This window comes from Canis lupus, chromosome 10, assembly GCF_011100685.1.
Source record: "Canis lupus familiaris isolate Mischka breed German Shepherd chromosome 10, alternate assembly UU_Cfam_GSD_1.0, whole genome shotgun sequence".
Classification (NCBI taxonomy): Eukaryota; Metazoa; Chordata; class Mammalia; order Carnivora; family Canidae; genus Canis; species Canis lupus.
This window is the reverse complement of record NC_049231.1, coordinates 8,634,316-8,648,590: the sequence shown is the minus strand read 5'-3', so window position 1 is coordinate 8,648,590 and position 14,275 is coordinate 8,634,316. Positions and strand designations below refer to the sequence as shown.

Below are 14,275 nucleotides of genomic sequence, written 5' to 3'. Positions count from 1 at the left end.
GAGACTTAAGATTTTGGTATCTATAGGGGCACCTGGGTGGCTCAGCGGTTGAACATCTGCCTTTGGCTCAGGTCGTGATCCCAGGGTTCTGGGATCGAGTCCCACATCGGGCTCCCTGCAAGGAGCTTACTTCTCCCTCTGCCTGTGTTTCTGCCTCTCTCTCTGTGTGTCTCTCATGAATAAACAAGATTTTGGTAACTATGATTCACCAGTGATATCATCCCATATACGTGTTTAATGGACAGAAGTTCAATTACATGAGCTCTGTAAAAATAATCACATTTTTAAAGGAAATAATATGATCTAAATAGTGCTGGCTCCTGCAGCTATCCCAGTTAATGGGCATATGTGTGGCCCCAAATGAGCAGGAGACAGGGTGTGAATCTCCCATCTCAGTACCAGAGCATAAACATCTCCCCAGTCCGACTGTAACCCTAGCCTTGAAAAATACATGGATTTTAAAAATCCACATACCTCTTATATTTGAGCCAACTACTTTCTTTGGTTCTCAACCAAAGTGATTAGTTCTGACACTGGAGGGAATACTGGCTGAGGAATCATAGGCTAATGATTTTTGAGGTGCTTTCCGGAGGAACTTTCAAGACTGACTTTGGCCATATGTAGTTGTGGCCTCGTGTTGGCTTTAGAACCAAACCTCCTGCAAAGGATGCAACTTCACAATAAAACCAAAAAGTTAAAGTTGCAGCAAGAAGGCTCTAGTAGCCACTTTTTTAGGAAGTTAAGGGGGCTTCCCATGGCATCAAAGATGTTTATGCAGAAACCAGACAATAAATTTTCAAGTACAGTGCACATGGGGCTCAGAAATTCAACGAGAGTGGTGATTTAGACCAAGTCTAATTGGCCTCATATAATCTTGAGGTTCTGGAATTCTGTGATACAAAGACCAGATTCATTCCAAGTCCATGATTTAACTCGTGTCACCTTCTACTAGCCCATCCATCTTTCTTTCTTGAAATTCCTTTTTGATTTTTTTTGAGACCAACAATCTCCGTCAAGAAGCATTTCCCAGGTCATCTCTACTCAGAAGCAGTGGGTGGTGAATCAGGAATGGCAACCATCACTGTTTTATTAATGATAGCTGCATTTGTTCTTACACTTTTTTTTTCTTAGTCCATGGTACTCATTTTACATGGAACTTCCACTTTTTCCTGAGGCTAAATCTTAGGGACTCAAGATCCTGGCTTAGATGGTTTCATTGTATGTGGATGTTTATATGTGTGATATTTATAGGACCAACAGCAAACTCCCAATGGGAGGGGAAAGTTCAGGGTTGGAGTGATCTATTGGTACATAAGAAAACACCCCAGACTTAGTGGCTTAAAACAACAATCATCTTTTTTATTTGCTCACAAACCTACAATTTGGGTGGGAGTCAGCAAGGAGCAACTGCTCCACAAAGCGTAAGCTGGGATAGCTCAAATGCTGGGGATGACTACTGCAAGCTGGAATCATCTGAAGGCTCCTTCATGTACACAACTGGTGAGTGGTATCGTCTGACAGGTGGGACCACAGCCGGGTTGTCAGCTACAACACCCACATGCGGCTCTCTGTGGCTCCTTGGCTTCTTCAAAGCACAGTGGCAGGTTCCAAGAACAGTGTTTCAAGAGAATCAGGGAGATACCGGATTCTCTGTAGAAGTCACACCGTGTCACTTCTATCATGGTCACAGGCCCTCTCATGTTGGAAAGGAGTGGACACACACTGTACCTCTCTGTCGGAGGAGTGTCAACCTCAGGTCATAAGAAGCGAAGCTGTCATGGGCGGCCTCACTGCAGCCATCTTGGAAAGTACAACCAGCCATGAAGTGGACAATTCATTTAAAAACAAGAAGACTAAAAATAAATAAATAAATAAATAAATAAATAAATAAACAAGAAGACTCAAAACCTGCTTAGTTTGATTTTCCCCATTGTCTAGTATATTAGAAAAAAATTCATATGCTTCATCTCTTCCCGCTGACGTGACCCTTGAATGTATAGTTTCAAAAATCTGTGGGGTTGTTTTTTTTTTTTTTTTTTTTTGAGATGACAAGTCCGCTTTATTAAATAGATGCAAGGAAGGCAAATAGGTACCTGAATTTAAGGAAAGGTATGCGCAGACATAAATTTGATGGATAGTTCGCTGCGTCTACATTAAATGATAACATTGTCAACACCAGTCTTGTAAAAAAATACCTCTTCTCTCCCACGAGTGGAGACAGTCGGGCATATGCTGATGCTCTGTGCTCATCCTCAGTAGAGCAAATGTGCCACCATCTTTCATGTCAATCAGTACAGGGAATTCCAGAAAGGAAGATCCTGACCCAGTTTGTTCCCACCTCTTCTTGTCCCCTAAAGACCTGTTCCTTAGCCTTCTACCCCTGGGACCAGCATTTCTAGTCATTGCATTGCTTTCACTGCTGTATCCTAAGCTCCCCAGCCAACGGAATGAGAAAACCAAACCAAGAACATAACATCTATTTACAACATCAAAACATTGTGTTGAATCCCATCATAGTTTTGAACAATGACTGTAAGGTTGGTTGCAGTGACTGTAAGGAGGGAAAACAGGAGGGAAGGGGAGAACAAAGGGAAGTGGGAGAGCACCCCAGGTATTTTGACAGTGAATACTCCGGATATGAACACACTGCACCTGTTCATTCTCGGTGTTTCTTTGCATAAAAGTCATGAGTGTGGTGAATTTCATGACATGAGTATGATTCTGCAGCATCACAAATGTCAATAAAACTAACATATGATATGTTCATATAACTTTTTCTCTGAAAACTATCCTGGATTCTTTAAGACTGTAGAAACCAACAACTTTTTTTTTTTTTTTTTTATAAGCAAGAAGTATATCATTCTGATTGCTTCTTCAAAAACTAGAGAAATAAGCCAAATAAAACCATTAGGGCTGGAAGAGCATATCTAATATAGAAATCAGGGTAGTAGGCTCTTCTAGAACTGCTTCTCTGTCTCTCTCTCTCCTCCTTTCCTCAAGAGGATAAAATACTTATTGATGTCTCTGTACTCCCTATGCCCACCTTTTGGCCACCTTTGCTGAGTTTCTGTCATGGCAGATCCTCTGTGGCCTGTTCAGTGGGCGTGACAATGGGGTAGAGGAGGCCAGTTCATCCCGTCTATACCTGAGTTCAATCAACTCACTGCATGAATCACCCAGGTCAAGAAATATTGACTTAAAATTCCCTAATAATGCAATGTAAATCATTCCAAATTTCTAAGAGGGCCTGCGCTCCCTTTCAGGGTTCAAAGGTTCAAGGGAGGTTTGTGGATGATAAGAGAGTGTTAAGTTTCCGCTTAGAAATGTTTGGGAAGTTAGACTCTTTCTTCAGGCTCAGACTGAGGCTCAGGAATATGCATAAATTTAGGATAAAAAGAGAGGGAGTTTCCCTCAGGATAGGGTCATGGCTCAAAATCCCAGTGGTCAGCTGGAGTCAGACCAAACACACATCTTGGGAAATAGGGACATTAATCTGTCTGGCTTGCGGGTGTGAGATGATTCTTTGGAGGCCGAGGGACAATGAGGTAACCAGGAACCAGGAGGAATGAAGGGGGATTTGTGAACAGAGGGAAAATCGATAAAATGAGTAAGAATTATGGGTTTCTGCCTACTGAGAATAAACAAGGGGTTTCTGGCGAGATGGATTCAGGCATGGACAAACCTGAAAGATCAGGTGACATGTAGGGCCAGATAGGGAAGGCTGCACTTACCTTTGTTATAATATAAGGATTTGTTTTATAAGGTGCGAGGTCTGATACTGGGGAGTTGATGGAATTCTCAACAAGACATTCCAACGTGGGCTGTATCTGTCTAGCGGGAGTTGCTATCAGGACCAGCAAGTATCGCCTCCGCCCCCCCAATAAATATAACCCAGGGTGGTCTCTGGGCACCCGCCCCCTTCTCCCTCCTGAGAGTTGGGGGCTTCTGATTGATAGCTGGCAGGCCTCCCAGCCAAGAGTCATGTGTCCCTGCCACCCTGGCAAATTTACAAGTGAGCTGTGGCAAATTTACAAATTTACAAGAGTGCTGCAGAGCAGGGAAAACACTGGCCTAGTGGGGTGGCTGAAAGTTCTCCTGTTTCTTCACTAGAGAGGGAGCATGTCTTTTCTCTTTAAGAGTGTTCCCTTATTTTTCAGTTCTGCTCAGATATTCAAAGCACCCCCCCCCCCCCGTTCCCCACTCTGGTCAAAGCTGGCCGGTTTTAGCAAAAACTCATTTTTCAAAATAAAATTGTGGTACAAATTCAGAAAATGAGCTTCTTTGACAGTTGTTTCTCATTAAAATTCTTACCTGAAGGATTCAAAACATGATTTCACAGCACACAACCCTCCTTCTTCCGCCCCCCTCACCACACCGCCCAAGGATTGCGGAGGCTCAAAATCCATTAAAGGCTCAGATGCCTGACATCATTTTACATAAAGACAAATACCCTGTGTTTTTCACAAGCACTGAAAGTGAGAGGCTGGCCTGTGTAAGAAGGTAGAGATTAGGCTCCTTAAATAAAGAAAAGACTGCACGTGCATTAGAGAAGAGGGGATCCTGCTACAGCTTGTCTCTGGGAATCTGGCTGTTAGGCAGATTCAAGCAATTATTTAAAAAAGCATGAAGAGTTTAGACATAAATGAGGGTTTCCATATCTAAATCACGGGCTGTGACCCTGCTCCCAAAGATAAGGCAGTCTGGATGCCAAGAGGGCATTACATTTTGTGGCAAAATAAAAGTTCCACGCCCACCAGCATTCACGGTGGAGCCTACGATTGACATCTCCGACGTTAAGTTGATGGCTGAAGCCTGTTTGGGTTTCCTGGTGACTGCGCCACTATACGTTCCCCTCACTCATGCTGAGTTCTATGCCCTGATTCCTGGAAGAGTTGTGCTGGGATTCCTGGGACAGCACTGTTAGGAAAGGCTCCAGTGGGAACACTATAGCAAGTGTCAGATGGCCAAGTGTCCTAAGTGGTCTGGGCAAGAAGATGAAAGAAAGGATGGGGAGACAGGTACGGTGCCCAGACCAGCCTGGCTCATCTCAATGAGATGGTGGATAATTTAGAATTTTTCTGCTAGTGTTTCAGCAGAATCTCTTTGGATAGTTTTAGCCATTTTTTTTCTAGCTCGTATGGATGCTTTTGGGTCAAAATTGGTCAATCTATGTAACTTGAGGGCTAACAAAGCAGTAGCCCCTGCCAAAGTCAATATGCCTATTCTAAGGGTTTGCTTATCGGTCACTTTCTTTCTCCTGTACCTGATAAAAATTCCACATAGCTTACATAGTTCTGGTGGAAGAAGCTTGAGAGACATTGCTAATAGATTGCCCCTAGCCTGGGACACCTGGGTGGCTCAGTGGTTGAGGGTCTGCCTTCAGCTCAGGGTGTGATCCTGGGGTCCTAGGATCGAGTCCCACATTGGGTCCCCACGGGGAACTTGCTTCTTCCTCTGCCTGTGTCTCTGCCTCTCTTTGTGTGTCTCTCATGAATAAATAAAATCTTAAAAAAATGGAAAAAAAAAAAAAAAGATTGCCCCTAGACTGGACTGCAAGGAGAGAAGTATATTCATTTCTACAACACACCTTTTCTATCTTCAAAGTCTTGTGGAAATTGGTGATTTGATTTTGGTTTTGAACACTTATTCTATCTCCAAACATTTCCACAAATAAGTTGAAACTATGATTCAATATAAAGCTTATCAATGACTTACCTACGGTGTAGAAATAGGATCAGTTCTTGAAACCTTGGGATGACTTACATGCTCGTTCATAAGATGAGAGGGAAGTAAGTTAAACTGTTAGAACCCAAATTTTTTATTCACTCCAGACTTTATGAAGTCCCAGAACCAAGAGGCCTGGGTGGCTTGGCAGTTTGGTGCCTGCCTTTGGCCCAGGGCATGATCCTGGAGATCTGGGATCAAGTCTCACATTGGGCTCCCTGCATGGAGCCGGCTTCTCCCTCTGCCTGTGTCTCTGCCTCTCTCTCTGTATCTCTCATGAATAAATAAATAAAATATTTTTTAAAAGGTCTCAGAACCTCACTTTTTAATTTACTTTTCATCTTAAGTCAATGGTGGTATTTCCAGAAAGTCCCACAAATTCTGGGGTCTCCCAACTAGGAATTCCTCTGTAGAATGCAATATATTTGAAAAATAGGTAAAATCTCATTGGTAGATGGGTATCAGTTGGCTGGACGTATGAGAGCTCAAAAGTACAAGCTCGTCCTTCGTCCTTTGGTAAGATGATGGTAACCTGAGTAAGTCCTCCACCCTGGTTTAAATTCTCATTTGGGTGGTGGTGGATGTCATGAGCTAGAGCTCTTTGCTGGAAACACCTGCTAATAAGCTTCAGGACACTCGCTTCAGCCCTATCACAACTATCAGCAACACAGAACTTGAATGTGAGTAGATGCTGCCACTGTGGGGGGGGGGGGGGAGGGGTGGTTTTAAAAAGTCCTTTGAGTTCTCTCATGCAGCCTCAGTTTAGAAAGTATTCTTTCAAGGGGGATACTTGTCTCCTACAAAAGGGAATGAAGTAACAAATGGCCAATTTTCTATGTCTGTATTGGTCATGACTTTAGGAAATAAAGGAACTTTTCATAGTAATTGGAGGATCCAATTATAGTAATTGGCCAATTTTCATTTTAACGTCTTCACTTGCAAAGGGAAAAGCGTTTATTTTCTTGCTCAGAGGTGACTGTAAGCAATAAATCTAGGTTTGTATAGTTGTTTTCCAAGTGATGTTTAAAAATTACATGACTTGACTCGAGTTAGATTTAAGGTCTCCCATATTTAAAGAGTTTCTCTCTTGACATCAGTGTCTTCAACCTCTCTTCCCCAGTGAGATGCTGTTGCTTTGCTCATCTCTTTCACACCATCTGAATGCGACTGGTGACTTAGAGGTGACAAGATCACTTCGTATGTGGCTTCTGTTTTTGTGGGTTGATTGTCTAGTGCTTAAGTGTATTTTAGCTTTTGTTTGGGACAACCACTCTTGCTTCAGCTAATACCACCAATCCCTCTACTAGTAAGTCAACAAATATTTATCGAGAACTTGATGTCGTAACAATAGCAAACATGACCAAATGTTGACTGTATTCTGGGCACTGTTCTAAGAGCTCTACACCTGTCTTTGCATTCAATCTTCACTACATCCCTGTGACACAATTTTACGATCCATTAACAAGTGAAGAAAGAGAAAACCGCAAAAGGTGAAGTAACTTGTTTCAGCAGCTGGCTAATGAGTGTTGAAGAAAGGATTTTAATCCAGGCAGTCTGACTTGAGAGCCTCAACATGCAATCCCTAGCCCAGGCTACCTGCAGCTCCAGACAGGTAATCATGGAAGATAGGGAGGAAAATACAGCTTCGTGATCCCTGGCCTTTGCACTCCTCCTCACTATCCACTTCCATCGATGTCCGATTCATCAGATTCCTGAGGGTACCACGCTCACTCCGCCACCTTTGCTGGTGCTCTTCCCCTGCTAAGCGCCTTTCTCTCCCCATCTGACTGTATTCTCCACGTAGATTACCATCTCCCCAACCTGGTCCTCATAGCCTTCCTCAGCCACTCTAGCTCACCTTTCTAGCTCTTCTTTCTCAGATATTTTTTCTTTTTCTTTTTTCTTTCTTTTTTCTTTTTCTTTTTCTTTTTTTTTAACAGCTGATTCAGTCACATTATTAGCTCCTTGAGAGGAGGGCTTCATTCCTGTTACTTCCTTTATATTCTCTAATTAGCTATAGCAACCAAGCAGCTTCTACAGAGTACTCTCAAATTCACTGAGCACAGCCAGAAGTTTTGTTTTTGTTTGGCTGCCACACCATTACTCATTTCTTCCTCCTTCCCATTCTTTTCCTCCTCCCTCGATATTATAAAAGTTAGATAAAAGTTAGATACACTCATTTATATCTCTGTTGTTTCTTTTTTTTTTTTTTAATGATTTTATTTACTCATGAGAGAGAGAGAAAGACAGAGAGAGGCAGAGACACAGGCAGAGGGAGAAGCAGTCTCCATGCAGGGAGCCTGATGCAGGACTCGATTCTGGATCCCAAAATCATACCCTGAGTCGAAGGCAGACGCCCAACCCCTGAGCCACCCAGGCGTCCCTGTCTCTGTTGTTTCTGATGAGAGATAAGCCATCCTTTGTATAATAATTTGATTTATTTTCTTTCCTCTGGCTGCTTTTAAGATTTTCCTTTGTCTTTGGTTTTCAGCAATTTGACAATGATGTGCTGAAATGTGGTTTTCCTTGTATTTATCTCCTTTAGTGTTTGCAGAGCTTCCTGGATTGTAGATTGAAGATCACTTTTTTGCTTGTTTTGATGCCTTTGAAAAACCAAATTTGGAAAAGTTTTGGCCATTATTTCTTCAAATACTTTTCTTTACCCTGTTCTTTCTCTTTTTTTCTGAGACTCTAACACAGATATTGGGCTGCTTGATATTTTGCTAGCATGCTCTGAAGCTCTGTTCATTTTTAAAAACTGTTTTTTTCTCTTATATGTTAACAATAATCCAATTTAAAATAAAAAATTAATACATTTTTAGATTTTTAAAATTTTGTTTTTTCTTTTTTGTTCTGTGGATTTAAATAATTTCCATTGATCTGTACTCAGATTCACTGGTCATCTCCAGATGCCAATGTGCTGTTAAGCCCATTTACTGACTTTTTCAGTACACATATTATAGTTTTCAGTTCTAGAATTTTCATTTTTTGTTACTAGTTCTCTGCTGATAATTCCCATTGATTCACTGATTTCTAATGATGTTTTAAAGTCCTTGCCACACAATTCCATCATTTATTTCCACTGACTGTTTTTTTCATGACTAGGAGTCAAATTTTCCCACTTCTTTGCATCCTTCCTTTGAGTACTTAGTAATTTTTAATTGCAAGCGGGACAATTTTGATGATCAGTTATAGGGAGACTAGAATAGGCTGCGTTCCTTTAAAAGGTGTCTATATACTTATTTTAAAGTACATTTGAAAGTAAAGAGAGGGGTGGCTGTGTAGCTCAGTTAATGAAGCATCTGACTCCTGATTTTGGCTTAGGTCATGCATGATCTCAGGGTTGTGGGATGGAGCCCTGCATTGGGCTCCGCAGGGAATCTCAAGGAGAGATCCCTCTGCCCCTCTCCCCGCTTACACTTTCACTCCCTCTCTTTCTCTCTAAAATAAATAAATAAGCATTAAAAAAGAAAAAAAAGGGAAAGGAAAAAAGAAATTATCAACGTATTCATATGGGGCAAATGTAACCATTTTAAAAATCATTACTCATGTAGCACAGTGTCCACCATCATTTTCCAAACTAACTCTCAAGAGCTGATTTCCTTATGGTGCTGGAAACTTAACTAAAAATGGAACTTCCTCCCAGTTACTTGTTTAGAAGAAAAATGAACAAATGAGTTGTACAAGTAAATTCCAGAGAGAAGATTAGAACTTGGATAGTTAGAAAGACACAAAGTTCACGCTAGGCATATAGGTCATATATGCAACAATGAAGGTTCCATATCTTGTTGAAACTATCAAGAAATAGTGTTCTTATTTCATTTTTCTCCATGATCCTGTTGGCAAGCTACAGAAAGGATATAGTATAGCGTCGTGTAGTCTAGTATGTCCACAGATTTCCTCTCATGGGTTTCTTGCCACTTAGTGCATTAAGCTGACATCAATTATCGCTTTATTCCAGGATCTGACCCAAATCTTTTGTTTTCAGGGAGCTGGCCACAGCACTTGAAATAGAGATGGATAGGCGGTGAACCCTGATAGTTAATTCCCGTGTTCCTCCTCCCCCGCTGCAGCACTGCCGTCCTCCTCTCTGACTTGGGTAGACTGTCTGCTATCCTACGAGGGAAAATGCTGAATTTCCAGTTCTGTGAGCAGTGGGTCACCATAGGGACATCTGAAACAGCAGCCCTAGTTTACAGGCAGCTTGCTAATGGAGTCTAATTTTAAAATTCTCCTTTCCCACTATCCCCATTTCATTCCTCCCCTGCTCCTGCCCTGCTCCTACTTTTCCTTCATATTAAGAGCAAACAGAGCCCTTGGTCAAATCCATTAAGTCCTATACAACTTGGAATCTTTTAAGCCTTCAGGCCTCTATGCCTTCTGAGAGGTGAAATAGAAGCACCTAGAACATGAGGTTAGACCAGACATTTGGTTTTCTGTTTAAATGTCGGGATCATGTTTCATGGAAGATGCTTAGTTAAGTAACCAGTACCCTCCTTTCCTCCTCACTAACGGAATGGTACTTGCCAGGTGTTGCTGGCAGTGTGTCTGGTTGCAGGCTTTGGCTCATAATTGTGAAGGTGATGCTCACCTCCTTTGCAGCTAGGAATGGTCATTTCCCCAATTCTGGCCCAGGAGATCATAGGAGATCTGCTGTGGTGAGGTGTTGCGGGAACAGCTTTGCAGTTCTCCTAAAAGGATGGTCACAGTGCCTTTGCCTCTTCCTTCTTCTTTCCTGCATCGAATGTGCATGTACCAGGAGCAGCAGCCACTTTGTAACACTGAGGAAAAGTCAGAAATTAGCAGAGATGCCCCCAAATCTGTGCCAGTACCCTTATGCTTCTTGTAACTTGGAAAAAAATATTTGGTCATTAGGTTTTGTTTGTTTTATTTTTGTTTCTTTGTTTCTTGGAGACTGAATGATTCCTAACTGATAGGTTGGAGGGAGGGATTATTTTCTTTGTTATGCTAATAGGAACAAAACTAATCTTCAAAAGAAGTGAGAAGATCAGTAGAAGAGAATACAAATCGATGTAAGAAGTGACTATTTCAAAATATCTACAGTTTATGGTTGACAGGAGGGGGCTACAGTTTGCCTGTCTGTGTTCTCCTGAAACTCATATGTTGAGACCTATTGCCCAGCATGATGACATTATAAAAGGGACTTTTGGGAGATGATTAGTTGATGAAGGTGGATTGCTCATGAATTAGATTAGGGACCTTATTAAAAAGGCCCTCCACTGCTCCCTTGCCCCATCTACCATGTGATGACACACCAAATAGGCACCATCTATAAGGAAGTGAGCTTTCACCCAACACTGAATCTTCCAGTGCCTTGATCTTGAACTTTCCAGCCTCCAGAATGGTGAGAAATAAATATTTGTTGTTTATAAGCCTGGCTAGTCTACGGTATTTTACAAAGCATCCCCACAGGACTAAGGCAGAGGATATTTTTTTAAAGCTATGATACTGTATTTTAGATTTTTCTGCTTTGGGCCAATTATTTTTCCAGAACATTTTATTCAATCATTAATTCCTCCATGCATTCAAAAAACAGGTATTGCCTCACAGCTATTCGGCTTGTACTACGATAGGTATTAAGGATGCAACAACGAAATGAACCAAAATCCTCTTTTGTTCTCATGAAGCTCAATCTGGTAGGAGAGACACACAAGCAAAGAGGCATGACTGGTGGGGAGGGAAGAAAAGGCATAGCAACCCCAGAGAGCTGCATGGACAAAGGCTCAGAGATGAGCTGGCATATGGTGTGTTTAGAGATGAGCGAAATGTTTAGCAGAGACCTGCTAGGACCGAGGGGCTGGAAATGGAGTTGAAATACAGAGCAGGGCTACGTGAAGTACCCTTGATTGGCAAGCTTATAATCTGGTGTGGCCCATAGGCAACAAGCTGTAAGTAATGTAAACTTTTGTCATATTTTAAAGCTCTTGGGTTGACATGAACACATTTCCTTTGTAGGCAAACTGATGTCGTTTAGGGAACTAACAAAAATTGGAGAGAAGCTCATGAAAGGGAGAACATTTCCACCATTACAGAAAGGTCTCTTGGACAATGTGGACAATGCTGTTTTAGATAATTTTGAACGACCTGAATGAGTACTAAGGGAAATGTAAATTAAAAGACATTCCAGGGATCCCTGGGTGGCGCAGCGGTTTGGCGCCTGCCTTTGGCCCAGGGCGTGATCCTGGAGACCCGGGATCGAGTCCCACGTCGGCTCCCGGTGCATGGAGCCTGCTTCTCCCTCTGCCTATGTCCCTGCCTCTCTCTCTCTCTCTCTCTCTCTCTCTGTATGACTATCATAAATAAATTAAAAAAAAAAAGACATTCCATTTCATGTCTAAGAGATTGTTGGGTGGGGACACGGAAAAGCCTGATAATACCAAGTTTTGTTGAAGGTGTGTGAAATAGGTGTCTGATACACCTACACGAGCACAGACCATTATAACCAGTTTGAAAGACAATTCGGCAAATCTACTAAAGGTGAAGATCTATAACCCCACAACCCAGCAATTTTGTTTCTAGGGACAAAAGTAAGAGAGACTCTCTCATGAGCAAAGAAGGAGATCATGAGTTCAAGGAACATCTCTACATCGCTTTTTAATAGAAAACAAGGTTCTCTGCATGTCCATATGGGAAGATGAATAAATAAATTCTGATCTATCCATTTAATGGAATACTGTATAGCAGTTAAAATAAAGACTGATATATCTCAAAATGGCTGTATCTCAAAAAAATTTTTAAGATTTTATTATTATTTATTTATTCATGAGAGACACACACAGAGAGAGGGAGAGAGACAGAAAGAGAGAGAGAGAGGCAGAGACACAGGCAGAGGGAGAAGCAGGCTCCATGCAGGGAGCGTGACATGGGACTCATCCCTGGTCTCCAGGATGACGCCCTGGGCCGAAGGCGGTGCTAAACCGCTGAGCCACCCGGGTTGCCCCAAATTTATCGTTGAATGAAAAAAATTGATCTTGTGAACACTAGTAGGAGGCTATATTATGTTCGTTAAAGCTCCAGCAGAGGGTTCTTCTGCTCTTAGGTGCAGACTGTCTCCACACTGCTATCATTTTTTGTAAAAAGCTAATCTGGTTATGTTACCCTTTGCACTTTCTTTAAGTGGGATAAAAGCCCAGGAACTGGAAGGAGAAAGAAGAAGGAGAAGGAGAAGGAGAAGGAGGAGAAGGAGAAGGAGGAGGAGGAGAAAGAAAGAAAGAAAGAAAGAAAGAAAGAAAGAAAGAAAGAAAGAAAGAAAGAAAGAAAGAAAGAAAAGAAAAGAAAAGAAAAGAAAAAGAAGAAGAAAAAGTAGTTACCATTTTCTAGATTTGAACAATCTGTGTCTATCATAGCCTTGTCCTCTCAGCTCAGCACTTACATGTAGTCTGAAGGTGGGTCAGAAAGGCAATAAAGACAATGCACAGCCAGAGAATGTTACCTATTGAGGAGGGTGGGCATGGTTGGCTTGGGAAACAAAATGAATGTGAGGTACTTAATGAGGTTTTAGAGCTTCTGTGTTTTCACTTAGTTGTGTAGGACCTGGGTTTAGCTTTGGAGATCTAACCCCAACTTGTTTTTTTTTTTTTTTCAAAGGATCTGAAATTATTGTGCGAGTCCCTGCCCCCCTCCTGCCTTTCTCCCTTCCTTTTTTCTCTTCTTTATATTGACGTTTTAAGTGTCTCTGATGGTGTTTGGAAAGCTTCACGCAAAAAGCTGGTTCAGTTGAATGCAACCTAATTGAATGCACAGCTGTTTATTTGCCAGGCCCCGTGCTAGGATCTGAGCCATGGAACTGAGTAACACACCCCTTGCTCTCAAAAAATCTCATAAATAAATATAAACTCGTCATTATATCCCTGCAAGATCAATGCCAAGATAAACGACTTAAGCTTCCTTAACCATTCTATGCAAAACGGCCTTTATAAAGTCGGGGAGAATAATAGCCGTCCGGGACTCACGGTAGGCGACCACCCAGGTGGTGCCCGAGGTTGGACGCGGCCCTCCTCCCCCAGCCCCGCCGTCAGGGCGGCTCAGAACGAATTGGCTTTTCAGGAACGCCGAGAGCAAAGGAAAAGCCGGCCAAATCTTCCAGGCAGAAGGAGTTCCGATCCGAGGATTAGAGCCTGTCAATGAGGGGTGTCCGACCTGGAGGAAGGAAGGAGGAAGGAAATATGGCTTAAGCTCCAGGGGAGACTCATTTGCTGGAGCAGAGGGTCAGGCACCAGGAACACGCGTCCACCGCAAGCTTCCCGCGGCCCCGAGGGGGGCACCCCCGGCTGCCAGGCCGCCTTGGAAGTCGGGGCGGCCGCCGGGAGACGGATGCCCGCGGGGGACGGGCCGCGGGGGGCCCGCCCGGTTCCCACGATCGCGGCGCTAGGGGCCGACGCCGGGCGCGGGCTGGGGCCGAGCGCTGAACGCGGTGAGGGAGAGGTGCGGGGGGGAGGGCGGGGGCGAGGGCGAGGGGCAGGGGTGCACGCGTGACGGGGCGGGGAGTGTGGGCGGATGTGTGTGGGCGGGGGAGGGAGAAGGCGGGGCC

General features: G+C 43.0%; 1 long non-coding RNA gene across 1 annotated transcript; it reads right to left on the bottom strand.

The window, feature by feature from the left end:
• Nucleotides 1-1,342: 1,342 nt before the first annotated feature.
• Nucleotides 1,343-13,909, bottom strand: LOC111097820. The gene is made up of 3 exons (XR_005365143.1): nucleotides 13,698-13,909; nucleotides 10,316-10,505; nucleotides 1,343-1,853 (listed from the first exon to the last, which is right to left on the bottom strand). It is a non-coding gene; the product is annotated as an uncharacterized LOC111097820 (long non-coding RNA).
• Between the last annotated feature and the right edge of the window lie 366 nt (nucleotides 13,910-14,275).